The 27,326-nt window shown below is 43.6% G+C and overlaps 1 long non-coding RNA gene across 2 annotated transcripts; it reads left to right on the plus strand.

The window, feature by feature from the left end:
• Gm35023 lies at positions 1-26,437 on the plus strand. 2 transcript variants are annotated; one of them, XR_373798.2, is made up of 2 exons: positions 1-127; positions 25,106-26,437. It is a non-coding gene; the product is annotated as a predicted gene, 35023 (long non-coding RNA). The 2 variants fall into 2 exon arrangements; XR_373797.2 differs by lacking the exon at positions 1-127 and adding an exon at positions 22,961-23,260.
• Positions 26,438-27,326: the final 889 nt, after the last annotated feature.

A 27,326-nucleotide genomic window follows, 5' to 3' on the forward strand; every position in this document is an offset into this window, starting at 1 on the left:
AGGAAACAGAAAGGGCCTGATGTTCTTCAAAACTGCCTGGAGTTTGAGAGTCATCCTTAGAGCTGTGATGGAGTCGCCTCACCCTGGTCAGACTACCCGGAGCACATCAGTATGCAGACAGGCTACTGTGAGTATAGGATTTCATTATCTCAGAAATGGGTGTAAAACCTGAATAATTGTATTGGAGGAAGACAGATGCCCATGAAGGCATTCCCTACAACAAGGAGTATGGTTGATCTGGGTTATGCCAGGTACTGGACACAGTGTACAAGCTTAACTAAGAGACCTGCTGGCAAGCAGTAGAGGCTAATGTCCTTGTGGCTGGGAGTGGTAAGATTTGAGTTGTTTGTGTTAAAGAGAAGAAAGACGAGATTTTTATTCTGCAGACACCTCTTATCACACGTGGAGTTGGAAGTATCCTGATAAGTCTGGCATCCATTAGACATCCGTTGAATGACACACTCCCATGGGAAAAACTACTCCTGAGAACTCTTTTTAATCTGCTCCAAGAGCCTCAGTTGATGGACCGTACAATTCCTGGAAGCGTCATGACAGCCTGGGTTGTTAGGAAGATGGCGTGGAACACTCATGCCCCAGTGCACTCGGTTGTCGGTTGTCAGTGTTCTGCATTGTGAAAGGAGTGGGCAGGATGTGTGCAGAAAGGATGACGGTGTGACGGAGCAATGTTCTTTGTCTCTGTGATGGTTACCATAGCATTGTCTGAGAGTGACTTGCATACCGTGATACAAGTTTATGCACAGCTTATTGTAATCCATGTCCCCTAAGTAGACACTGAGAATGGACTTGAACTTTCTAAATGTTGCTTTGCTTTCGAGTTGGAAATGACACAGGGACTCCTTATAATCATGGAAGCCAGGGCATAACGCTATAATGGAAGTGTTGGGAAGAAGGAAGGAGAAACATCCTCTACTGAGTGAATTTACTCAATCCTTATAAATGGCAGTTAGGGAGCATATATTTTTATTGCCTAGGGAAGCAAGATATCAGTAAATCAAAGATAATCGTGCCATAGGTGGAAGTAAATAGGAGACTGGACTAAGCTTAGAACTTGGGAGAAAGACCTGTGATGTTCAGTTTGAGAGTGAGTTTCAGTAGGGGAGTGTTTAGATGAGCTTGGCTTATGGGGATGTCTATAGGAGATTGTCTTGATTGCCCTGACTGATGTGGGAATTCCCAGCTGGAAAGTTGGTGGTACCATCCCCTGGTACCAACATCCATGTATCTCTACACTTGACTGTGGTGTGAGCAGCTGGTTCAGGCCTCAGCTGATACAATGGACTATAACCTGACACTGTGAGCTATAATGCCACCCTTTTAACCAAGCTGGGTTTTGCCAAGTATTTGTTTTCTTCAGATGAGCAGAAAGGAAACTAGAAGACCCAACTCTAGTTTCTTTTCTGTTTTAGCTAAACTGTTTGGTATTTTTCAGATCCATGTCTGATGTCCCAGATTACAATGGTAATAATAGTAATAATCACAACAGCAATACATTGTGATGCTTGTTTGTGACTGGTGGATGATTTTAATAGCAATTATTTATTTTTTTCCTTGGCTAATATGTATACATAATAGAGTAGATGAGTGGAAATGGCTAGAATCCTCGGTTCAGATTCCAGCTCTGTCTCCAGTCTGTTCTTGGAGATTCAGCATCATTCTTAGTACAATCGAAGGAGCAGATCTGCACCTCGAAGCACAGCTGTGACAGGTGCGGGAGGAGAGGTGGATAGGCAGGTTCCTCAAATAGAGGAAGGTTCATTAGACTCTGTCTGAGAGGTGAGCAGAGAAAAAGAAGGCTCCATGATTTCCCGCAAATCACACCTATTATGTGAGGCATGTGACGTGGAGTCAGGCACATGGGCTTTAGAATTAGGAAAAGTTCAAATTTAGTTCCAGATTGAGTCCTTCCCAAGCCCCGTGCCTGTGGACAAGGGATCCATCTTTCTGAACTCTGGTCTCTCACGTGGAAAACTATCTTTAAAATAAATCACAAGCGGGTGGCAAGGGTACTGATATGATTTAACAAAACTTAGTTCGAAACACATCTTATGGAATCAGATAAAACCTTTATTATAGGGGATTGGAGAGGGAAGGATTATGTCTAAGTCTGAGGAGGAGTCACTGCCTCTTGGACTCTGCCATCTTGTATACGTACTTGTATATTTTGCAAACTCCCCATCACTAGGCCCTAACTCACTCCGCTGTTAATGATGTTCATATCACCTGCGAGGAGCAGGCGAGAGGATGACTCGATGGTTCTCTGTAACATCACAGAGACAGGGAAGAGTGATCACATGCGTGGAGTTTGGGCCTCAGGCCAGGTGTTGGGTGTTTGAGTTCTGTGGACAATAGGCCAACTTTAGTATAAGACACAGATCCTGCCTGTGCGGAGCGAGAGGAAATTATCTCTCCTGTGCTGCCCTTTGTTGTTCGTCCATTTAACCCAGGGCTCCTCTGCCTGGGAACTGATCCACTTCCTGTGAGGAATCTATGTGTTATTCAGACATAAATATATGCTCCAGCCAATGGATTTTAAGAGTAGATTTACTGTCATTATTCCCACCAAAGATTTTTATCTTAACAAACTGTATTAGTCAGGGTTCTCTAGAGTCACAGAACTTATGGATAATTTCTAAATAGTAAAGGAATTTATTGATGACTTACAGTCGGCAGCCCAATTCCCAACAATGGTTCAGTCGCAGCTGTGAATGGAAGTCCAAGGATCTAGCAGTTACTCAGTCTCACGCAGCAAGCAGGCGAAGGAGCAAGAGCAAGAGCTAGACTCCCTTCTTCCAATGTCCTTATATTGTCTCCAGCAGAAGGTGGAGCCCAGATTAAAGGTGTGTTCCACCACACCTTTAATCCCAGATGAAAGGCGTAGCCCAGATTAAGGGTGTGTTCCTTAAACTCGGAGATTCAATCTTCTGGAATCCATAGCCACTATGGCTCAAGATCTTCAAACCAAGATCCAGATAAGGATCTCCAAGCCTCCAGATAAGGGTCACTGGTGAGCCTTCCAATTCCGGATTGTAGTTCATTCCAAATATTGTCAAGTTGACAACCAGGAATAGCCACTACAATCCACCCCTTGTCAACTTGACACAAATAATATCTCATGTTCACATGAAACAATAACAAGGTTGTAAATATGCCTAACATGATATAACTATCCCTCGTACAATCGCTAACGCATTAGTAAATTTACAATGGGCATTCATATTACTTTATAATCCTCGTTTCTGCAACTGGTTACGTGGCCTTAATTGGTATTTATAACTACCTTCCTCTACTACCCATTCTGTATTTCCTTCTCCTTCAGCCAGCACCTCAGCAGGTCTTGGCTCTTTTCCTGGAGGATTGACCCATACCTTCATTCCTGATGGGTCTGCGTCCTTTGTCATCCTGCTTGGATTAGGCTGTTGTAGTTTCCCATTGACTTTAATCACAGGACATGGTAGTACTAAGAGACGCCCTAAGGGATCTCCTACACTCCAGACATAATCTTGCTTACCACCATTGTGAAGAGGTAATCCAATTTCCCCATGGTAATCTGGATCTATCACCCCTCCTAACACTGTTATTCCTTTTTTAGCCTGTTGGTTTAAGGGCATTAGAAGCCCAAAATGACCAGGGGGAAGTCTGAGCTTCCAGTTCAATGGAATGTTTGTTGTAGCTCCTGGTAGGAGCACTCCCTTCTCTGGAGCCAAAACTTCTAGGCCAGCAGAACCTAGAGTTATGGGGACAGGAAGCAAAAATTTTCCTAGAGGGTCACTAGGAGTGATAGTAAGTGGAACTATTCCGTTTTCCACCCCTTGATTCCTGGACCCATGAATCCTGGCTATGGGTGAAACTGTACCATATATCGAGCGCTGATTCAAAGCATATACTGCCTTCTGAAGAACTCTGCCCCAGCCTTCCAAGCTGTTACCACCTAATTGGCGCTGTAACTGCGTCTTCAAAAGGCCATTCCATCTTTCTATCAGCCCAGCTGCTTCAGGATGATGGGGAATGTGGTAAGACCAGTGAATTCCATGATCGTGAGCCCACTGTCATACTTCTCTGGCTGTGAAATGAGTTCCTTGGTCAGAAGCAATACTGTGTGGAATACCATGACGATAGATGAGGCATTCTGTCAGTCCGTGAATGGTGGTTTTAGCAGAGGCATTACGTGCAGGAAAGGCAAATCCATAACCAGAATAAGTATCTACTCCAGTAAGAACAAAACGCTGTCCTTTCCACGAAGGAAGTGGTCCAATGTAGTCAACCTGCCACCAGGTTGCTGGCTGGTCACCTCGAGGAATGGTGCCATATCTGGGGCTCAGTGTTGGTTTCTGCTGTTGGCAGATCTGGCAATCAGCAGCAGCTGTAGCCAGGTCAGCCTTGGTGAGTGGAAGCCCATGTTGCTGAGCCCAAGCATAACCTCCATCTCGACCACCATGGCCACTTTGTTCATGTGCCCATTGAGCAATGACAGGGATGGCTGGGGAGAGAGGCTGATTGTCCACAGAACGGGTCATCTTATCCACTTGATTATTGAACTCCTCCTCAGCTGAAGTCACCTTTTGGTGAGCATTTACATGGGACACAAATATCTTCACATCCTTTGCCCATTTGGAGAGATCTATCCACATACTTCTTCCCCAGATGTCTTTCTCACCAATTTTCCAATTGTGATCTTTCCAAGTCCCTGACCATCCAGCCAATCCATTGGCTACAGCCCATGAGTCAGTGTATAATCGTACATCTGGCCATTTCTTCTTGCAAACAAACTGTAATACCATGTGTACTGCCCGAAGTTCTGCCCACTGTGAAGATTTCCCTTCACCTGTGTCTTTCAAGGTTGTCCCAGAAAGGGGTTGTAATGCTGCAGCTGTCCACTTCTGGGTGGTGCCTGCATAACATGCAGAGCCATCAGTAAACCAGGCTCTAGTCTTCTCCTCTTCGGTCAGTTGATCATAGGGAACACCCCATGAGGCTATAGGTGCATGCTTGGCAGCAGATGGCATTGTAACAGGAGTAGAAACCATAGGCATTTGAGCAACTTCTTCATGTAACTTGCTTGTGCCTTCAGGACCTGCTCTGGCCCGATCACGTATATACCACTTCCATTTGATAATAGACTGCTGCTGTGCACGTCCCACTTTATGACTTGCAGGGTCTGATAGTACCCAGCTCATGATGGGTAGTTCAGGTCGCATAGTGACTTGGTGTCCTATTGTCAGACGTTCAGTTTCCACTAAGGCCCAATAGCAGGCCAAGAGCTGTTTTTCAAAGGGAGAATAGTTGTCTGCAGATGATGGTAGAGCTTTGCTCCAAAATCCCAAAGGCCTTTTCTGTGATTCACCTACAGGGGCCTGCCAGAGGCTCCAAACAGCATCTCTATCAGCCACAGACACCTCAAGTACCATCGGATCTGCTGGGTCATATGGTCCAAGTGGTAGAGCAGCCTGCACAGCAGCCTGGACCTGTTGAAGGGCCTTCTCCTGTTCCAGGCCCCACACAAAGCTAGCAGCTTTCCGAGTCACTTGGTAAATAGGCCTAAGTAACACACCCAAGTGAGGGATGTGTTGTCTCCAGAATCCAAATAGACCCACTAAACGTTGTGCTTCTTTCTTGGTTGTAGGAGGGGCCAGGTGCAATAACTTATCTTTCACCTTAGAAGGAATATCTCTGCATGCCCCACACCACTGGACTCCTAAGAATTTCACTGAGGTAGATGGTCCTTGAATTTTGGTTGGATTTATTTCCCATCCTCTGATACGCATATGTGTTACCAATGAGTCCAAAGTGGTTGCTACTTCCTGCTCACTTGGTCCAATCAGCATAATGTCATCAATATAGTGCACCAATGTGATATTTTGTGGAAGATCCAAACGATCAAGATCCCTTCTAACTAAATTATGACACAGGGCAGGAGAGTTAATATATCCTTGAGGCAAAACTGTGAAGGTATACTGTTGGCCTTGCCAACTGAAAGCAAATTGCTTCTGGTGGTCCTTATGGACAGGTACTGAGAAGAAGGCATTTGCCAGATCAATAGCCGCATACCAGGTGCCAGGAGATGTGTTAATTTGCTCAAGTAAGGAAACTACATCTGGTACAGCAGCTGCAATTGGAGTTACCACCTGATTTAGTTTTCGGTAATCAACTGTCATTCTCCATGATCCATCTGTTTTCTGCACTGGCCAGATAGGAGAGTTAAATGGAGATGTGGTGGGAACCACCACCCCTGCATCTTTCAAGTCCTTGATAGTGGGAGTAATTTCTGCAATTCCTCCAGGAATACGATACTGTTTTTGATTCACTATTTTCTTTGGCAGAGGCAACTCTAAAGGCTTCCATTTGGCCTTTCCAACCATAATAGCCCTCACTCTACAGTTCAGGGAACCAATATGAGAATTCTGCCAATTTCTGAGTATATCTATCCCAATTATACATTCTGGAACTGGGGAAATCACCACAGGATGTGTCCGGGGACCTACTGGACCTACTGTGAGTCGGACATCAGTCAAAACTCCATTAATTACCTGCCCTCCATAAGCCCCTACTTTAACTGGAGGGCCACAATGTTTCTTGGGATCCCCTGGGATCAGTGTCAACTCAGAACCAGTATCCAGCAGACCCCGAAAAGTCTGATTATTTCCTTTTCCCCAGTGTACAGTTACCCTTGTAAAAGGCCGTAGGTCCCTCTGGGGAAGAACTGGAGAAAGGGTAACAGCAAAACCTTTGAGTGTCTTATCAAGATCCTTCCTCAGCGGAACCTGGCCACCCCTTCATTCAAGGGGTTCTGGATCTGCAAACTGTCTCAAGTCTGGAAATTGATTCACTGGCCGAGATTGCTGTTTACCACGATCTAATGTAGCCTTTCTTTCATTTGGCTGTTTACCACGATCTAATGTAGCCTTTCTTTCATTTGTTTGAGAATTTTTCTGCTTATACAGATCAAACAAATATGCAGTAGGCTTCCTATGTATTTCATTCCTGGAAACACCATGATTGGTTAGCCAGTACCAAAGGTCCAACCGAGTCATGCCATTATAAATTTCACCTCTCCTGTGCTGACCATTACTGGGTATGTTATTATAAACATTCTTTTGTCTACGCTGTCCATTATAATAACTAGAATCACCTTGTCTCCGGCGATTCAATGCTGCCACCTGGCCCTTGTTACCTCGGAATCCAACTAAACCCAGTGAATTTAATTCATCTAATTGAGCAGAAGCATCTCCAATGCTAAGATCTGGCACAAGGAAAAGGGAAAGAACAAAACCCTTCAAATGTGCTGGTGCCCCTCTCACCAATTTGCGTCTTATAGAGCTAGTGAAAGGCATATCTTCTGGACCTTCCCATTGTGGACAATTATGCTTTACACAATATATCCACTCTAGCATTGCAATTTCCCTAAGTCTTAAAATCCCTTCATCAACACTAAGCCACGGAATATCAGGCATCTCCAAGTCATTTCCAGTAGGCCATCTTTTGATAAACACCTCAGCCAACCATTCAAACAAACTTTTGACACCTTTTTTAACTATGCGAGCTTCCGTATTAAACCTAGAATCTCTACTCAGAGGACCCATGTCAATAAACTCAGCCTGCTCTAGTCTTATGTTCCTTCCACCCTTATCCCACACCCTTAAAATCCATTCCCACACATATTCACCAGGTTTCTGCTTGAATGAATTAGCAAACTCATTAAGCTCCTTAGTAGTGTAGCGAATTTCCTCATGGACTACACTTTCTACCTCCCCTCTAGGAGCCTGTTTTGCTTTGAGTCTGGTTACAGGTCTAGAAGAAACTATTGGTGGGCCGTGAGCAGACTCTGCAAAATTAATTTCCTCATGTGGGGAAGGCATTATTTCAAGGGGTGGGGCTGAGGGTACTACTTCCTCAGGTGGGGCAAACCCTTGAGAATCTGAAGATTCAAAATTCTCAGCTTCAACATGGTCTTCCCACACATCCCCGTCCCATGTTGTAGGATCCCATTCTTTGCCAATTAGAGCCCTTACTTTAACTGTCGACACACTCTGAGGCTGAGACTTGAATTTTCGCTGTAGTTCAGCCAACCTTACAATGAGAGTTTCTGTTTGATTTTCTGCAACTTGAGCTCTATTGCTACAAGAGAGAAGATTCTCCTCAAGGACACACTTAGCAACTTTTAGATCGTTTACTTGTGTCTGGAGCCTTTCGATTTTATCACACAACTCCTTCCTTTCATTCATCATTTTTTCCACAGATACTAAGAGCAGCCAGCCAGTAAAATCATTTTTCGATTTTTTCCCCATCTTGTAGAAAGCTTTGTGCACTGAATCACCTAATTCATTAAGAAAATCAAGGGCATTAGCTTCTTTAAGTTCGGAATATAGTTTCAACCATGGGTCTTCAAAATTCTCTGAGCTCCCAGGAGGGAGAGAATCTGGAGAGGTTTCAATAGTTGAAAGTGCTGGTGGATCAACAAGCCAATTCCAGTATTTTAAAAGATTCATCCTTGTACTTCTGTTACTCTAGAACCACTCCTGGTACCAACTTCTGTATTAGTCAGGGTTCTCTAGAGTCACAGAACTTATGGATAATTTCTAAATAGTAAAGGAATTTATTGATGACTTACAGTCGGCAGCCCAATTCCCAACAATGGTTCAGTCGCAGCTGTGAATGGAAGTCCAAGGATCTAGCAGTTACTCAGTCTCACGCAGCAAGCAGGCGAAGGAGCAAGAGCAAGAGCTAGACTCCCTTCTTCCAATGTCCTTATATTGTCTCCAGCAGAAGGTGGAGCCCAGATTAAAGGTGTGTTCCACCACACCTTTAATCCCAGATGAAAGGCGTAGCCCAGATTAAGGGTGTGTTCCTTAAACTCGGAGATTCAATCTTCTGGAATCCATAGCCACTATGGCTCAAGATCTTCAAACCAAGATCCAGATAAGGATCTCCAAGCCTCCAGATAAGGGTCACTGGTGAGCCTTCCAATTCCGGATTGTAGTTCATTCCAAATATTGTCAAGTTGACAACCAGGAATAGCCACTACACAAACAAACAAAAACAGAAACAAAAACAAACAAACAAACAAAAACCAACCAACCAACCAACCAACCAAAAAACCTGACAGTAAATGTTAGAATTAACTGCACTTGAAGAGGGAAATTCATTGTTATGACTGGTTCATTTTCAATGTTATTTTGGTTTTTATTGTTACTTGTTTTAAAATTGTATACATGTGTGTGTGTATAGAAATGTCCATCTAAGTGTAGGCACCCATGGAGGCCAGAAGACATTGGATCCCTTGAGCCAAGTTACAGACAATTGCGAGCTTCCACCTAATGTGGGTGCTGGAAACTAAACTTGGGTCTTCTGTAAGAGCAGTATTGGTTTAATACAGCAGAGTCATCGCTCTGCACAGGCTGGTTCTCATTTATCTTCATATCCACTTGTCTTAGTTAGGATTTTATTGCTGTGAATAGACAACATGGCTACAGTAACTCTCATAAAGAAAAACATTTAATTGAGGCAGGCTTACAGGCTCCGAGGTTTAGTCTCTTATTGTCATGGCAGGAAGCATGGCAGCACACAAGCAGACATAGTGCTAGAGAAGTAGCTGAGAGTCCTACCTCTGAACTGGAAGGCAACAGAGAGAGTGCCACTAGACCTGGCTTGAGCTTCTGAGCCCATCTCCTGTGATACACTTTTTCCAACAATAATGCCACTCTCTATGAGTCTATGGGGGCCATTTTCATTCAAACCATCACACCAAGTGCTTCCTAAGATGTGTCAGACTCTATGATGACTAGATGAATGATTGACTGTTTCTTCATTGAGTTAGTGCTATGATGCAATTCCTTTTTTTTTAGGACCCCGTGGAGTCCAGGTGCAGCTCTGGCTCTTTTGTCTTTTCACAGGAGTTGATTCCTTTTGTGTTTGTGGGGCTCCAGTGGAATCTATGATCTCAGAGACTTCTCCACCACAATGCAATGATGTCATTTAAGAAATTCAGCTCTTCAACTCCCACCTCTGCCACCACAGGAAATGAGCTCATTCTGGGTAGGCTGCATACCTGCCACTGTAGCCCGGTGATACTCTGACTCCTACCTCTTTTGTCTTGAGTGAACGGAGGAAGAAGAAAGCATCAGGCCCCAGTGCACTATATGACATCCTGAAAGTTTTCAGCACTTGGCTTGCTCATGATTACTTCCCACGGAACAGAGCTTCAGGCAGAATGTGGGGGGAATGGCCCATTAAGTGGAAAACAGCGAAAAAGAGATCAGGGGAACATGAGCAATGTAGAAAGTGATTTCTTTTTTAGGTGATGATAGGAATGTGATTGTGGGTTTCTCTTACGTTTCCTAGAGGGATCTTGGAGGTAGAAGTAATGGATATAAGCGCTTTGGGAAGACCACCTAATGTATAACATTTCTATGCTCTGTGGGGCTAGCATGTAGTCATGGATGGTAGTAACTCAGAGTTCCGGGATGGGGAATGTCTGAAATCATTGGACTCTGAATGTATTCTGGAACTGAAACACAGGCTCCACAGATGTAACCAACCCTAGACCGATATTCTCATGAGGATCCAGACTCTCTGATATGTTTGAATAGCAGAGTTAGTTTGTGCCAAGGAATGTGCTCAGGGAGATGGCCGTGTGGCCTGGATGCTAACCCATTCTCCTCTGTATACTGGATGCGAAGGGTCCATGGGTTGATTGGAAGAACCTGAAGTTTCTAGAATTTTAAGTTGAACACATGGTCTAGGAAGTCCGTGCCTCCATTCTCGTGTCATTTTGGCATTTATCCCTTTACATGAACTTTACTGGTTATATAATTTCAAAATAACCTCACTTAGTGTATATATATATATATATATATATATATATATGTATATATATATATATATATATATGTATATATATATCATACATATGTGTGTATTGAGTTTTCTTTTGCTATGAGAAATTTTCTTTTTAAAAAAATGACAGTGATTTATTTATTTATTTGTGTGTGTGTGTGTGTGTGTGTGTGTGTGTGTGTGTGTGTTGTGTATGAAGGCATTTTTGTGACGGTCAGAGGACATCCTGTAGGAGTTGGTTCTCCCTTTTCCCTTTGTGGGTTCCATGGATTGAAAACTGATAGTCTGTCCAGAGACTTTAATTTGTAGACATCTCACAGCCTCATGAGAAGTTTTTTGTTTTTTCCTTGAATCAGTGCAAAGACAAATACACATGAAAAGTAAGAAGTTTAGCTCTCCCTGTTGAAATTATGAGAAAAAGTATGTTCTTTCTTTCTCAACTTGATACTGAAATCCTGGGTTCAGAAAATAATTGTATCTATGAGTTCGAAGTTTAAGTGAGGATGATTGTTCAGTGATATGAAAATGGGAGTCGTCAGCATATTGCAAATCCAGGAGACTGCCTGAGATTATTAATGGGGTGTAGAGGGAAGGAGACAAGGATGGCGCTGTTAAGTCGCTGGGGGTCGGTAAGGACTGGCAGCGTTGCTGAGAGGAAAGCTGCACTCAGAGTGTCTTGGAGCTTAGTGAGGAAAGTCGAGAAGTCGGTGTTCAGCCAAGTCAGACAGCTTTGTACAGCCGGGCAAGTGGCCTGGTGTGGGAGTCACCAGGGATCCTGACCTGAGGTCACTGATGGAGTTGACAGAATTCAAGGTTGATACTTAAATCAACCCTTGATTGAATTTGGGTTGATCTGACATCACCTTCACCACCATCACTGTCATCATCATTACCAGCAATGGTGAAAGCCGTATCATTGGAGATAATAGGAAAAATGGAAATAAGTTATTTAACACTATTTAGAAATTGTAAATTCTCTGAACATGGTAGCTGTATAAGTCCTATATGAAACTAACTCTAGGATATTCATGCTACAGCCATGCTACATGCTACAGCCATGCTACATGCTACAGCCATGCTACACGCTAAGTCATGCTACAGTCATGCTACATGCTACAGTCATGCTACATGCTACAGTCATGCTACATGTTATAGTCATGTTACAGGCTAAAGTCAGCAGGGGAGGGTGATACAATGTCTACCTTTAACTTTGAAATGGTTCAGGTAAAATAAAGGAATGTATACATATTTGTATATACAAATTTCACATGTAGCTTTAAAGTTGAACTCTTCAGGAAATACAGAACTTGTTAATAATTATTTAGATTAGTGCATATGTGTTTTCATTGTACTGTTTTGAGTTTTTGTAGAGTCATGAATTGGGCACAGGGTCTAGAACATGCTAGACAAAGTGCTCTGTTGTTAGTCAGAAACATGTTCATCTTAAGTCCTGTGTACGTAGAACTTCACCCATTTGTTGCAAAGTAGCACCTTTGCTGAAATCAAATCATAATTTTCAAGTATTGGAAAAAATTAAAAATCTTGTGCTATTTGGAAAACTTGGCCACACATCGACCACACAACTTAAAAAAAAAAACAAAAAAAAACCAAAAAACAACTTGTGTTTTCAAAAATCCACATTATCCTTTTGTATTTGGCATTATTAGGGGTTTCACCAATCTCTTTTTAAAGCCTGGATACTGAAAAGAAATAAAACTCTTACCACTGGAATTTGCTGGTTCTCATGGTGTAAAGCCTCCTGCTATTTTTGTTTCAAGCTACTGGCACGATGGCTCTGCTGGAGGACCTGAGAAGAGGTGTGCAGTGACAGGCCATCATCTTCTGGCATCTCAGTTAGGCACACTTGGTAGACAGCTGTAAAATCCAACCAAGTAATGCAGCAACAAGAACTTTGAGTGTTTATTATATTTTATTTCAGATTGATACATTTAGTTGTAAGCTTCCATAATTCAGTCTAGAAAACGTGTGTGTTTAACCTTGTCTGGTAGGACCCCTGAAACATTCACGTCCCACTCTTTGCCCGTTTGTTTGTGAAGTAGCCTGCTAAGGCTACTGTCTCAGAACTTGGCTAATTCTGTGACAATAAAGGAATTTGAACTTTGTAAAGCCAAATTTTCAAGAGCACAAGGAGACCTGGAGTTTCCTTGGACTGCGCGTCCCTCACACCTTCTGTTCTGCTCTCATGGGAGAAGGTGGATCGGCACCCACAGTTTCTGGTCCTCTCCCCACATCAGAGACTTCCATCCTTTCTCACGGGCACATTTTCTGAGCTAGAGCAAGTGAAGTTTGAAAAGACAACTACACTGTCAAATAACAGTGAGGGTTAGTTCTTAAGGGAGCCCATATACATTGCTGGTGGGAAGGTCAGCTGGTCCAGACACTATGACTGTCTTACAGAGGTGTCTCAAAAGATGCGAGACAGAACTCACCATGACCTAGCTGTCCCATTCTGAAGTGTTTTCCCAAAGAACTGGAAATCAACACATGGAACTGATGAGGCTTGCACCGTAGTACCAGGGAAATGTTAGTGATCCCCCGAAACACAGATAGGAGCCAATCTGATACAACTCACAGCAGAGTCTTTATTCTATTCGAGCTAGCTCACCCCCACCTGTCCCCAATGCACTGCCATCATGCAGGACAGTTTTGGTGGTGGTGGAGCCCCAAATATCTATCGGGGCAAGACTTTATAATAAGCAGCAAACAGGGAGAACATGTGCAAACATCTAATTGGAAAGTTGCTGTGGCCTTTAACATAATTGGCTGGTGCTGAGAGTCATATCATAAACTTAATTTCTGTTCTCCTCTGCACGGGTGGTTGTTAGGCAGGGGGTGGGTTTGCAACCTGGGGATGCATGTTTGTTGGGGTAGTAACTTAGAGATGCTGCTCTTGTTGGGGATTAGCCTAGAGACTGGAGCTACGCTTGGGTTTTGTTGGGGGAGGCAACTTGGAAACTAATGCTAGGTACCAGCCTGTTAGTTTACCTGAGTTCAAACTTAGGTCAGGGTCTTTAAAGTGAAGCCTGAACTTAAAAGATTTTGCCTCTCAACACCTCAGTGCTTCCTGCGGCTGAATTGGGGAACCAACCTAGGTGTCCAGCAACAAAGTAGAAGATAGAGAAATGTGCTCCACATACACAAGGCAGATGTTTGTTTGTTTTCATTCTGAAGGACTGGAACATCATTTGTGGGAAATGGATCCAGCTGACTGGAAAATCCTGTTAAGTAAAGGAAACCAATTTTAGAAAGACCAATGTCATGTTTTCTTTCATTTCTTGCAGCTAGATTTTCTAATTACAAAGTATGTATGTTTATGATGTCAAAGTGAGGACCTAGGGGGACGTGTAGGAAGGGGTATCCTCAACTTATGACATATACTTGTGTGGAAAATCCCTAATGAGCACAGTTAACACAGTGAAATATTTAAGCGGGGGTTGGGGGGTGGAGTTCTTGGTCTGAGACATCTCCCAGGAAACAAAGTCTTTCAGAGCCTCACAGTTGCTGGCTGGAGCTCAGCTGGCCTAGGATGTACTGTGCATTTTACCTTGTCAGGATGGGGTACCATGGGTCTCTGTTTAATGGGTTGTTTCCCTGGATATCCTGACATGCCAAGGCCATAGCTGCCCAGACTGTGGGAAACTTCTCATTGTGTGAGGCTCTCCTCTTGTGAATACTTGGCTGACTAGGTAGAGATTGCAGAGTTGGGCTATTCTTTCGCCATATCAACAGCTGGAGGCCCCATATCAGTATCTGGAGGGGTCATATCAGCATTTCTCAGAGGGTGACAGGGACTGTCATCAAGGGCCCTGCTTCTTTTGGTCTCCCACTTTGGGAATAGCTAGGTTTATTATTAATGTGCAATCAATAGATATAAAACCCAACAGCCCCCTGCCCCAACAAGGAAGTTGAAAAAAACATTAACAGAAAGAGCCTACAATCTGGAGTTAGAAATCCTGTAATATTCCATCTCTGCTTTAGTACCCAGAAGAGAGTATGAGAGTCTTCAAGGCTTTCAAAGCTCCAGGAAGTTCAGGGTTATTTTGGGAGGACTCCTCAGGGGGCTCTGCTTAGCAGGCCCTATGCTGTGGTGTGCCTTTCCCAGTTCTGGTACCAGAGGTACATTAAACTAACTCTCGGGTAAGACTTTAACCCATAGCTCCCTACAACGTGTGACCTAAAAGTATGGTCCCTTGACTTATATAAGACTTCAGCTCAGATGTGTGGGCCTTGGACATCTGCTTTAGCTTCATCTCATCCCTTCCAGAAGGGAACCAAATATTAATGTCTTTTTTTGTCAGTTTCAGTGCATCAGCCAGGGTCTCCAGAGTCTCCTCATTAGGATTGGGGTCTGTCTCGGAATGTTTTTTTAGCTCCTGGAACTGCTCCCAGGTGAACCCACAGTTTCTATCCCAGCAGGACAAACCCTTGAGCAGGAGCTGTCTCAGTCTCAGTCACTTCCAACGAGGCTGCAGCTCGCTTGAGTACCATTACAGCTATGAGACGGTGACTTTTCTATTGCTAGTGTGACATCTGTGGTGACATGCACAGAACCGAACTTGGATTTGCTGTGTATGTTTATGCAAGTTCCACTCCATCGGCAAAATGCACTGCCTGCTCCAGTGTGACAGGCAAAGATTAGCAGGAGAATACTGGGAAATGCAAAACATAAGGAAGAGAGCAAAGATGGGATTATGGGATGTTTGTTGACAAGGAGTGGAAAACAGGGCTGTTCAATTTTTTCTTTAAGCTTTACTGAATCCATGGCAACCTGGCAAAGGTGTTTCGCTGTTTTAGAAACATCAATGGTGAGAAAAGCGCCTGAAGAAGTCTCTTTGATCTTGTTAATCTGATAAAGAAGTGTAAGTTAGATACGAAACCAAAAAGAGCCAATTAAGAGCGTTCACAGGCTGTTTAATCTGTTCAAGCAAATGAAAAGTAACATTTATGTCTTGTAAAACATTTTGATGTTTTCTTCCTTGCCTGCCTACTGTTGATATGACTCCGTTGTCTTTAAACTTAATTTTAACATCTTTTCCTCTAAGGCTTGAGGTCTGGTTTCAGAGTCATGGTCTCAGAGCTGAGAAGCAATGTCAACAAAGAAGAGAGTTGCTTTCGTACAGACAGCTCTGCATTCAGAAAGGATCAGGGCTGGAGATGCAGCTCAGAGGTAGACAAGTTTCCTCACAAGCACAAGGACCTGGGGCTGATCTTCAGAACTGCAACGGGACAAACCAACCTCGAGATAAGGGTGATGTTGGCAAACGATTTCTCCAAGTAAAGCAATGCGGCCCACGGTTGGCCGGACAGAGGCTTTTCATAAGAAGCGCATCCTGTCTTGGATGAAGTACAATGTCTGTGCGTGTTTCTTCGCTGTGTATCCCAGGATGACTCCAAGGGTGAACTCGACAAACAAATGCAGTTACAATAGAAACTTTTAGACAGTGGCTCAACAAGGTGGTAACATTTCCTAACCAGTGGCTGTCAGTTTGGGAGTTTACAGGGTACTTTGTGGGATCCCATAAGTAAAGGTCACATCTGGCTTTTCAATCAATCAATATGTTATTTTTTTTTTCTTCAGCACAAATCAGGGTAAACAGCACTGGGGCCACGTGAGCTTGGCAGAGTCGCTTATGCTGCTGTTGTTCAGCTCATTGACTTCTTGGCGGAATACTTTCTTCCCTGGTGAATACTGTGCTTTTAAATGATTGTTATTCTCATATCTTTTAAAATGTATGCTGTCAACATAGGATCAAAACAATGAAGCCGAAACCGGCATAATTCTGAGTGCTCATCACAAGATGGTTTTCGCCGTAATTAAGTTTTACATCCGATAGAAAAGCTTGTATAACACATTGGTAAGGTTTTAGTACCTTCCACAGAGAAAGGACGGTAAAGTTTGAAAGGGCAGATTACACATGATCATGACATTGTTTGTGAAGTGGCTGTATTAGTCAGGTTTTTTTTTTTTTTTTTTTTTTTTTCTGCTGTAATGAAGCACCTGAGGGCAGGCTAACCTTATAAGAAAAGAAGTTCAAACACATCAATACAGGTGTGAGCAGTCCCTTCCTGTGTCTGCACTGTCACATTATCTCATGGAGGTGTGCAGGGGCTGAGTACAATGGTTTAGCGGTAGAAAAGAAATAGGGTCAATGGCTGCATGGGGCGGAGTCAGACTGGGGAATTTATATCAATTCCCTAAGGAGAACTAAGTAGAGACACATGAGCAGTGCTTTAGTACCTACTGGAGGGCATACTCCCCAGGTCTGAAGATCCCCATAGGACTGCCATCTTAAGGTCAGCATCAGCCCCTAATGCTATTACTTTGCGAAGGGACACTGAAGCAATATCTAAACCATAACAATGATTAATAGTAAAATGTATCTGTAAAAAGTCTCTCCATTGATTTAGAATTAAACATTAAAAGTTAATTATTTAAAAGTTCATTTCATTTCTGTAGTGTGCAGGTAGCCCCAGTAGTCTAATATATGTCTGTGCACATATCAGGCTTTAATACATGTGTGTATAGTTACAGGCATAAAAATTATGCGGCATATATTCTGTATGCTCTAAACTAAATATAGGTTGGTTATGACTTATCTGAAATGCTTGGGACAAGACGCGGTTTAGATTTAGTTTTTTGCTTTTGTGAGTTTCTGCACATTTTCCGGTCTCCTGTGAGATTTCCTGGCACCCAGCCAGAAGCTTAGGCACACGCACGTGTGTGTGTTTTACACCCAGCATGGAGGTGATTTTCTGTGTTCTTAGGAGCCTGCGTTTTGGCTATGGCCTCTTGCACAGGTTGGGTGTGGAACTTTCCACTTGGAATGTTAGTACAAGTTTTCAGTTTGGAGCATTTCAGATTTGAATCTTTTTGTATCAGAGATACTTAGACTATAGGACAATGTGTTGTTTTAGCTTTTGGGGATACATTTTTTTTTGTCTTACAAATTCATTTAGAGTCAAATTGAGAGTCAAAAATATTCTTTACATATCATGGTTATTATTGATATTATTAGAAGTACTTTTATGATACAATCAATATTACTGTAATCTGAAATAAAAACAAGTATGTATATAAAATAATTTATCACATGACCAGTAGTTTAAACTTGTCTTAAGAGAGTGTGGGAGGGCTTATTCTGTGGAAGAAATTCAAAGGTTATGTTACATCAGAAATGTGACAATGTGACGTTGAAGCTGAATACACTCTTTATATAATTACTTTTTGCAGTGCTGGGAGCTGGGCCCATGGCCTCCAGCACTCCAGGCAGGCGTTTTAATACTGAGCTATGACCCAAGCCCTGGTAGCACTGTGGAAGCACCTGAGGACTCACCTCAGTTATCTATGTCAGGAGAAAAGACACAGGTGTAAGTCACAGGCTTTGGGGAGTGCGGAGGCAAAGGACTTGCCTTGCCATTTCGGTCCCCCAAACCCACATTAAAAAATAAGCCAGGCACTGTGACATGTTTGTAACCCCAGTGCTATGTATGGCGATGGGGACAGGTAGATCCTGGGATTTTGATGGTCAGCTAGCCTCATCAAGTTGGCAAGTTTCAGTCTAGGTAGAGAGATTGTCTCAAAAAACAAGGTAGAGAGAGACTGAGGAATGATACCTTGGGCTGTCCTCTGACCTCCACATGCACACGAACCTACATAACCATATACACAGGACCATACATATGCAGGCAGTGCAGACATTTTGTATTTGATACAGACCAAGTGTAGGATCCTAGAATATTGCCACACACAGTGGATTTTTGACATTTTGTAACTTGCCAATAGTACAGAGAACATTAAACGTATTTTCCTTTAATGGTTTTTCTTTTTAACAAACAAAACCCATGAAGCCCACTGTTTTTTATAGGAAGCCCTGGGCAGGAAACATCAAAGAAGTAAAATATCCAGGCCTGAAAACAGAGAAAGCCTCCCTGTTAGTCACCACGGTTCGGCATAGACTGGATCGATCGAAAGTCAGTTTTTCACCAAGTTGAAAAATAGTGCACTGTTGGAGGCAATTGTTTTAAATTAACAGGTAATACATTTAAAAACCAGTTACCTGGGAAGTGTAACTACCCGGGAAGGAGAGTTTGGCTTGAACTGTGTGGTTTCTTTGTTGAATGAGGATGAAGTGAGCCCAGGCACCTCACGAGCCTCAGCCTCTAGTTTCTTAAACTGTGGGTTCATGGCCCTGTTTTAGTTGGCTTTCTGTTGTTATAATAATGCACTGACCAAAACCAACTTAGGGAGGAGAGGTTAGTCTGTCACTGAGAGAAACTGAGGCAGAAGCCTGGCAGCAGAAACGGAAGCAGAATATTACCTATGGGCTTGCTCCCTCCAGCTTGCTTAGTTTTCTTGTAGAGCCCTGGCCTGTCCACCTAGGGATGGCACCGCCCGCAGAGAGCTGGTGCTTTCTATGTCAAATAGCAGCAACCAAGAAAATGCCCCCAGAACATGCCCTGGGCCAATCTGATCGAGGCAATTCTTAGCCGAGGCTTCCGGTTCCCAGGTGTGGTCAAGTTGACAACAAAGATTAGCTATCCCAGACCCCACGTGGAGTCACTTAACTGGTTATGGGAACACAACATAATTGGCAATATGGACTGAGACGGAGGTCCCTGATGGAGGAGTTGGAGAAGGGACTGAAGGAGCTGAGGGGGTTTGCAGCCCCATGAAGGGAGCATCAGTGTCATCAGGACAGACCTCCTGGAGCTCCCAGGGACTGGACCACCAACCAAAGAGTACACATGGAGTGACCCATGGCTCGGGCCACATATGTGGTAGAGGATGACCTTGCTGGACATCAGTGGGAGGAGAGGCCCTTGGGCCTGAGGGTGTTCGATGTCACAGTGTAGGAGAATGTCATCAAGGAAGGATGGGAGTGGGTGGATAGGGGAGCACCCTCATAGAGGTAGGGGAGGAGGTATGGGATAGGGGGTCTCCAAAGGGGAGACTTGGAAAGGGGAAAATATTTGAAATGTAAATAAAGAAAATATTCAATAATTAAAAAAAAAACAACAACGAAGTATCTCCTGAATGTGGAGCAAACAAAAGTTAATTTAAAGGAAGTAGGTCAGTGGTAGTGCAAGCCTTTAATCCCAGCACTGGGCAGAGAGAGCCAAGTGGATCTCTAGGTTAGAGACCAGCCTGGTCTAGAGAGTGAGTTCCAGGACAGAGAAACTCTGTATGGAAAAACCAACCAACCAGCCAGCCACCCACAATCAAGCAGGTCATGAATTGGAGATATCTCTGGCAGTGCTCTCTACGCTACACCTGGGCTTCACAGCAGCCTCACTGTATACACAATACATGCACTGGAAGCATGTGGGGCATCACGCCAGATGGTGCCAGGGAGCACTGCCCGAACCCACCTGGCTCAGAACCAAGACTGTTGTCTGTTACGAATTGCTGCGCTTTTACTGTGTGTGCAAAGTTTTCCACTCCTATGAAAGCATAATGGTTTAATTATGGGAAACACAGGCTTTTAATATATTCCTGTTGTCATTCCTCAGCATGTAAGCATTAAATTAGTATATCTTTGGATTGTACCGTGTTGGAATGCTTGATTTTAAAATTGCTGTTTGAGTTGCTAATTCAAGTTTTATATAAAGGAATCACTGGATGAAGTCTGGCTTGGGAAGAGAACAGCACATCCCAACAGTTTCTGAGTGACACTGAATATCCTCCCGCCATTCTCCATTGAGTTCTTATGCAGAATGGCATTTCATAATAGATGATTATAAAATTAAAATCAGTTAGCTTTGAAAAATGTTGAGGCTGCTTTATATCCCGTGGTAACAAATATTCAGCCTAAATTTAATTCTTTATTAAAAATAAGTAACTATACTAATTTCTTTAGAGAGGCTTCTGACTTTAATAAGCAGTAGAATTATATGTACATCAAAATTGTTTATATATATATATAAACTTTTATCAATAAAGGTGCATTTTCATAATCCTGAAAAACCTAAGGTTATTTAAAAATTTCTTGAGTGAAAAGGGGCCATAAGGGGAAAAAGTTTAAGAACTTTCTACTCTTGTCATGTGGGATTTGGGGATTCAGAAATTCTAGAAATTTCTAGAATGACCAGGCACTTCCCTTGCTGATCCTTCCTGATGTTAAACAAATTGAAGAATTATTTCCTTTGAATCTGAGACAATGGAAAACCCTGGGTTGAAGTTTTAATGACTGTCTAATGTGGGTGTGGTTTTGTTTCCAGCTTTTGGAACAGGCAAATCACTAGGACTGCATGCTCTTGGGTCAAGTGATTGTTCACCTGTGGTGGAGGATGCTGCGGTACCTGGTGCATTTCCTTAGGAATCCCCATTAATCCCCCAGTGCTATAGAATGGGAAAGCAAGAGAAGGAATTCTCCAAATCAGTTGTGTTTGATCAGAGCAGCAAAGTCACTACAAAGGGCTTAGTACAGTGATTAGACAACCTTACCCAACTAGAAGCGGGTAAATGATTCTGTGGAGGCTGGACTGGGAGAACTGCTGTAGGTTCTGAAGTCCTGATTGGTCTGCAAGGCTGGCTGTCAGGAAGGAAAGCCAGTCACAGGGTGGGAAAGGACAAAACCAACTGGGATCCATGTGGTTAAACTGGATCCCTGAAGGACAGACTAACGGTCATTTAGGGAGCCGAAGGAAGTTCTCTGCTGAGAACTGTACCTGTGCTGGCTGGAGAGTCCCAAACCTGTGAGCAGAGCCAGTGGATCAGTGACAGCACCCCTGTGAAGTGTCACCCTGCCTTACACCTTTGAACAACCTTCAGAGTGTTTGTTACTTTCTCGTGCTTTCCAGAAGTTAGGTCAGTGTCTCACGCCACACTCTTCCTTGTCTGGCACCGTGCAGGGTGGGAAACTCCAAGAGATGTCCATTTTACATAAAGCGGCATACTGCAAGGCCCCCAGTGACATCTTCTTGGGACCTGCTTTACACTACCCTTATATCCAAGACTTGGAGATGGCCGGGCTCACATTTCCCATAGAGTTCCCCACTGCTCTGATTAGAAGAGGCTCTTTTGATCCAGCCAAGGCTCAGGTCCTCTTGAGAGATTTACCATGACATCATCACATCCTGACATCACATACATTTCACAGATGAAGGGCACTGGGGTATATATTCACGAGGGACAAGAACAACCACCAGGCAACCACCGTTGTCTGCCAGATCAGTGGCAGCGAGTTGACAGTCCTAAGGGAAGGCAGAGGGCAGGCAGGTACTGAGGATAGACCTTGCTGGGAGCCGTCCCTTCTCAGATGGCAAGTGTTGGGATGAACATCCACGCAGCTCCGTGATGGTTCCCAGCCTGCCTGGGGGCTCAGGAACACCGGGTCATTGTGGACTTTGGCTTGGGCTCATTTTGCTGTCAAGTTCATCTGAGAAATCAAAATTTCACTGGCAGCATTGGCGTTCCCTTTTGCTCTTCTTTTCCGTTTTTTTTTTTTTTTTTTTTAAACCACATCAAGAGCATTCCCAGCAGCTGAAAAATATGAGGCTCTACCCATTTCAATCACGACTTGAAACAAAAATGTTGACACTCTCCGATGCGTTTGTAACATCTTCACCTCCTGGAATCTCTCTCCGCTGGCTTATGAGAAACACGTGAGTCTGAAAGTGTCAGTTGGCAGAAGATGTTCTGGCAGCCAAAAGTACATTCACCAGTTGGGTACTCTGGACTCAGTTTCACAAAGTAGCCAGACTTTTCACTTGGGGAGATTTATCATTTGAAATACCATACTTTGTATAGTCCCGGTGCAGTTTGCAAGCTTATCTGTAGGCAAAAGGGCTTGGGTGGTGGGAGACCTGGGATGGTTTTAGTTCTTCCAAATCAATCTACAAATACAAAAGTGATGATTGAGGGCGACTTATCCAATAACTCTCCAGGATCCTTGGACTGTGTATCTCTCGAATCTCTCCAGTCCCCTTTCTGATCAGTATTCAGCTAGCTGGGTATCATCGCCTTCTTATAAAAATTGGGTAAGTTACTGTCTCTGTTCCAATGGCTTTTTTGATTTAACAGAAAAGGCCGGAACATAAACAAACTAAGCATTCCGCATTCCGTGTTATTTAAAAGCCATCCAGACAGTAACAGATTCGAAACAAAAAAGGAGAGAAAAGATTGCCCAGGGGAGGCCAACCTTCATCAAGGCTTGACAATTGAGCAGATACTGCAGAATCTAGACCTTCCCAGACTGGGTGACAAGCCATGCATACTGCTCGTCATTCAGTTAGCAGACCCTTGGCTTCTAGGCATTGGTGACTCTGCTCAGATACTCCAGCATTCTGTGTGAATATCAGAATTTTTAAGTATGTGCCATGACCTGAGAAATGCTTCCACATTGGAAGAGGAAAGACCAGAAGGAGGTTCTGTCACACAGAGATGGGTGTAAGTCACCACCATTTTTAGGGACATTTAGAGCTGTATTTATAATTTAATTTTAGAGAGTCTATGATTCTTAAACATATAGGTTGGCTGGGAGTACTATGAGATTAGAAGCATGAAGACCTTGGAGGACCTCTGCAATGGGTCATGTTAAATTGCTAATAGTGCAGAGGGAGGCATATAAAGAGAGAGGAAGAATGCTAAGAAAATAGGGTTAGGAAAAAATAGTTTCTGCATGTTTGGAGGACAAATGGAGAATTCAGAGAATTCTATCTATCTATCTATCTATCTATCTATCTATCTATCTATCTATCTATTGCACTAGGCTTTGGAAACATTGGCAAGTGAAATGTATTCCTGCTCAAGGATATTCAATTTTGATAGGGGGCTTATGGATCAAGCAATCACTGATAAATACAGAGTTGTACGTGGTCTGAGATACAGAAGCAGGGTGGTCTGAGTTGTGTGTTAAAGAGAAGCTAGTTCAGTTTAAGCTCATTTTGCTCTAGGGGAGGGACCTTTGAGTGGAGGTGTGAAGTGCAAGGAGAACTAATCTTGATGATGGAAGAATGTTCTACTGGGTGGGAAGATGACGGAGCAGAACAGTGTGCAGAAATGGCACGTGGCCGAAGGAAACACAGCGTGCTAGAGGTCCTGAAAGTCCAACACTTTCAATGCAAAGATGGGAGATGGAAGCTGCGAGAGGAGCCCAGGAGGCAGCTGAGCAGAGCCTTCAGGGCTATGCAGGGGGTTGGATAGTTCTCCTTAGAGGACATGGATAGAGGCTGTGCATGTACGTGCACGTGAGAGGCCAAGTCTTTCACATTCAGACTCCATATTTTAGAGAACCTGACCAGGAGTAGAGACATGCATGCCCGAGGCTGTTCAGGGTTCTGCGGTAAGGAAGGTAAGATTTAGAGGTAGCCAGAATGAGGATGCCGGTGTTAAATATGAAGAGAAGTAGATGACTGTGAGAGACATTTGTACTCTTGGAGCCAGCAGGATTTGGTGATGCATAGAAAGCATGGACGAGGCCTGTGATAGGTGGACAAGTTTCCACGCAATCCCAGATACAAGAAAGGATCAATACCAAATGAATGTGAGTGGCTTTGAGTTGGATAGATGCCTATGGAACTTTTAGGATGACCTGTCCAGTAATCATTTGATCTCTGGGGTATAATATGGGGAAGACTTATCCCTGAGAGTTGTGAATCTGTAAGTAATGATCGTAGGTATGGTCTCCTAATGCAGATGATAAGGAGACATGTAGGGTAAGGCAGGAGTTGACAGTATTGGTAATGTTAGAGCATAAGAGAGGGTACCCAGGCCAAGGACCCATCCACAGAAGGTAGGAGAAGCTCTGCAACAGACATTTTCAACCAAAGCCACTTGATGATTTAGAAGAGACAGATCTGGACTGAGGATGTAGCTCAGTTGGTAGCATGCTTGTTTAGCATGAAGGAAGCCCCGGGTTGATGCCCAGCAACAGATAAAATGAGCATGGTAATACATGCCTGTGATCTCAACAGCAGGGAGTTAGTGAGACTCTGTGTGTGTGTGTGTGCCTGTGCACATAACAGAGAGTCAGAGAGATGAAGAGATAGAGAGAATGAACTGTCAATTTCAATGAAAGGATATAAGGAACCATTGAGACCTTAGAGGGCTACACCTCCCTTACTCTTCACAAAGCCAAACACTAATGAAATAGCAAAGAATTTAATGAGAGAGAGAAAGAGAGAGAGGGAGAGAGAGAGAGAGAGAGAGAGAGAGAGAGAATACAGTCATCAAACACCCCCCCCCGGACTCATGTTTATCCTGGCGTCTGCTCTTTCTCTCCCCTCTTTTCAGATTTGAGGCTCAGCATACAGAGATGAGATACCAGAAATGGATGAGCCAGTCAGAGGAACGAGACGCCATCTACCAATGAGCCTGCTGAAGTTCCTGAAACCGCAGATTCTTCCTCGTTATTCTTCTTGCCCTGCCACATGTACATAGAGGAATCTTCCTTCCCTTTTGATTGGGCAGTGCCTGGGAGGGTCAGGGCTTGCTGGCTTCTCTTCAGCTGATTTCTAGATGCCTATTTGTTCCTTGAGACATGAGGGGGCCTGGAAACTTTGGAATGATATTTAACAAATGCTTCTACTAACTGAAGTCTCAAGGAAGTTGCTGTTGGTGATTTATTGAGAAGTATATTAGTCCTTACTGCCCCCTTTTTCAATCAGCACCTACTGATTACACATTTATCATGCGTGAGACGCTTTTAAACACGAGGGAGGCTAAACAGGAATAAATGGGCTTCTCTCCAGGCCAGCCCACATTCCCTTTCCCCCACGGAGTCTCTTGACACTCCCGGCCTCGGTTACACCATCCTCCATTGAACACTTGTCTGGCTTCACATTCTCTTCTGTGATCTAGTTTTAGCTAGATAATAGCTAAGAGATGCTTGGATATTAAATGTGGTTCTTCCAAGACAGTGCTTGGCAGGTTAATTGTCAATTAATCTGAACCAGATGGGCTTAATCCGACTTGTAGAAAGATTGAAAAAGGACCTGGACTCACCAAATGTTCACTAGGCTGGAAACACTCTGAGGAAGACAACAGAGGTTCTCAGCCCTCAGGCAGGTTCTAAATACGTAAAGGTCAGGCCTCAAGGCTTTCTGAGACGACTGTATGAACGTGTTAACTTTGCCCATAGGATATTCTTAAACCTACCTGCGGGGACATTCCTCTTCCTTGAGGTACATACAAGCCTGTGCTGGCCACAGACTATGAAGGCAGACTCACAGGGTGCGTGCATTGATCTACCCTGGTTAGCCTCAGCTCACATGGGGTTAGAGCAGCTTGTTTTGGGTCCTTCTCCATGCCTCTATATGTTTTGTCTTTCCCCAGGGGTTAATTCCCTTTTCTGGTGTCTGTGTTTTGTAACTTCTTCTGCAGCCAAGCTCTGAGGGCATTATACTCTGAATGTATCTTATCCAGAGCTCAGTGCCTCAATACTCTGCCCTTTTCTTTCGGGGGTGGGGGGGGGGAAATCTCTAGTTTGGAGATATAGTGGTCTGTGTTCAAACAAAAACAAGCAAACAGACAAACAAACATTTTATTGAGTTTGTTCTTTGATGATTTCATGTAATGTATATTTTGATTATTAATCCCCTTTCTAATAAATCTTCCATGCTCATAGCTGGGTTTTGGTGTTTGTGTGTGTGTGTGTTTTCTTTGCTTTTGAGACCTACTGAGTTTAACCAGGGTCATCTGTATGACTGTGGGTTTAGAACCCACTGGAACCTGGTGGGCTCCTCAGTGGGTACACAACTGAAGACAATGTCTTCCCTTCCCCTAGAATCCATTAGTAGTCAAGAGTTCAGGAGGAAGGAAGGAAGGAACAGAGAGTTCTGGTCCATGTCTGGCATCCTAAGGCCCTGTCCTGTGTAGGCCCACTGCAGGCAGCCACAGCCCAACCACTGTAAGGTCAGAACTGCATTGGCTGTGTGATGCTCAGAGGATGGCATCTAACAGTTCTTCTGGCTCTTATGTTCTTTCTGCATCTTCTTCTCTGATGTTGAGGTACAACTGTTCTGTTCACGGCCCAGTGCTCACTGGGTTGGATTTTAACAGCTGAGGGTGAATCTATGCCCTGCTGAAGAAGGGTAACATACACAGCAGGGACATGGAGTTCTAAGCGGAAAGAGTAACTGTGTGTTTGAGAGACTTTGCAAGTGGTGGGGCTAAGTTTACTCCTCAGGGCTGATGTCTCCAGAGCAATGACTTCATGCTTCACTTTGCTTGGTTCCAGAATGCCAAAGATGAGTTCATAACCTTTGGAATAAATTTGGTAATAAAAATGGCAAGGTTTGAAATGCGTACTTCTCTTACAGGGAGTTCGACACTTGCTAATTACTGGAGCTACTAATAAATAAGGTCACCAGAGGCTTCCTGTGGCGTCAGCACTTAGTAATGCATGTTCATTGTGTGAAGACATGAATCTGCATTTGCTGATGCGAACTAAATGTAGTTTAGCGATAAATGAGAGTGGCGATCTTTCCTATCCGCATACATTGAATATAGCGGG

The sequence above is a fragment of the Mus musculus genome, chromosome 1 (assembly GCF_000001635.26).
Source record: "Mus musculus strain C57BL/6J chromosome 1, GRCm38.p6 C57BL/6J".
Classification (NCBI taxonomy): Eukaryota; Metazoa; Chordata; class Mammalia; order Rodentia; family Muridae; genus Mus; species Mus musculus.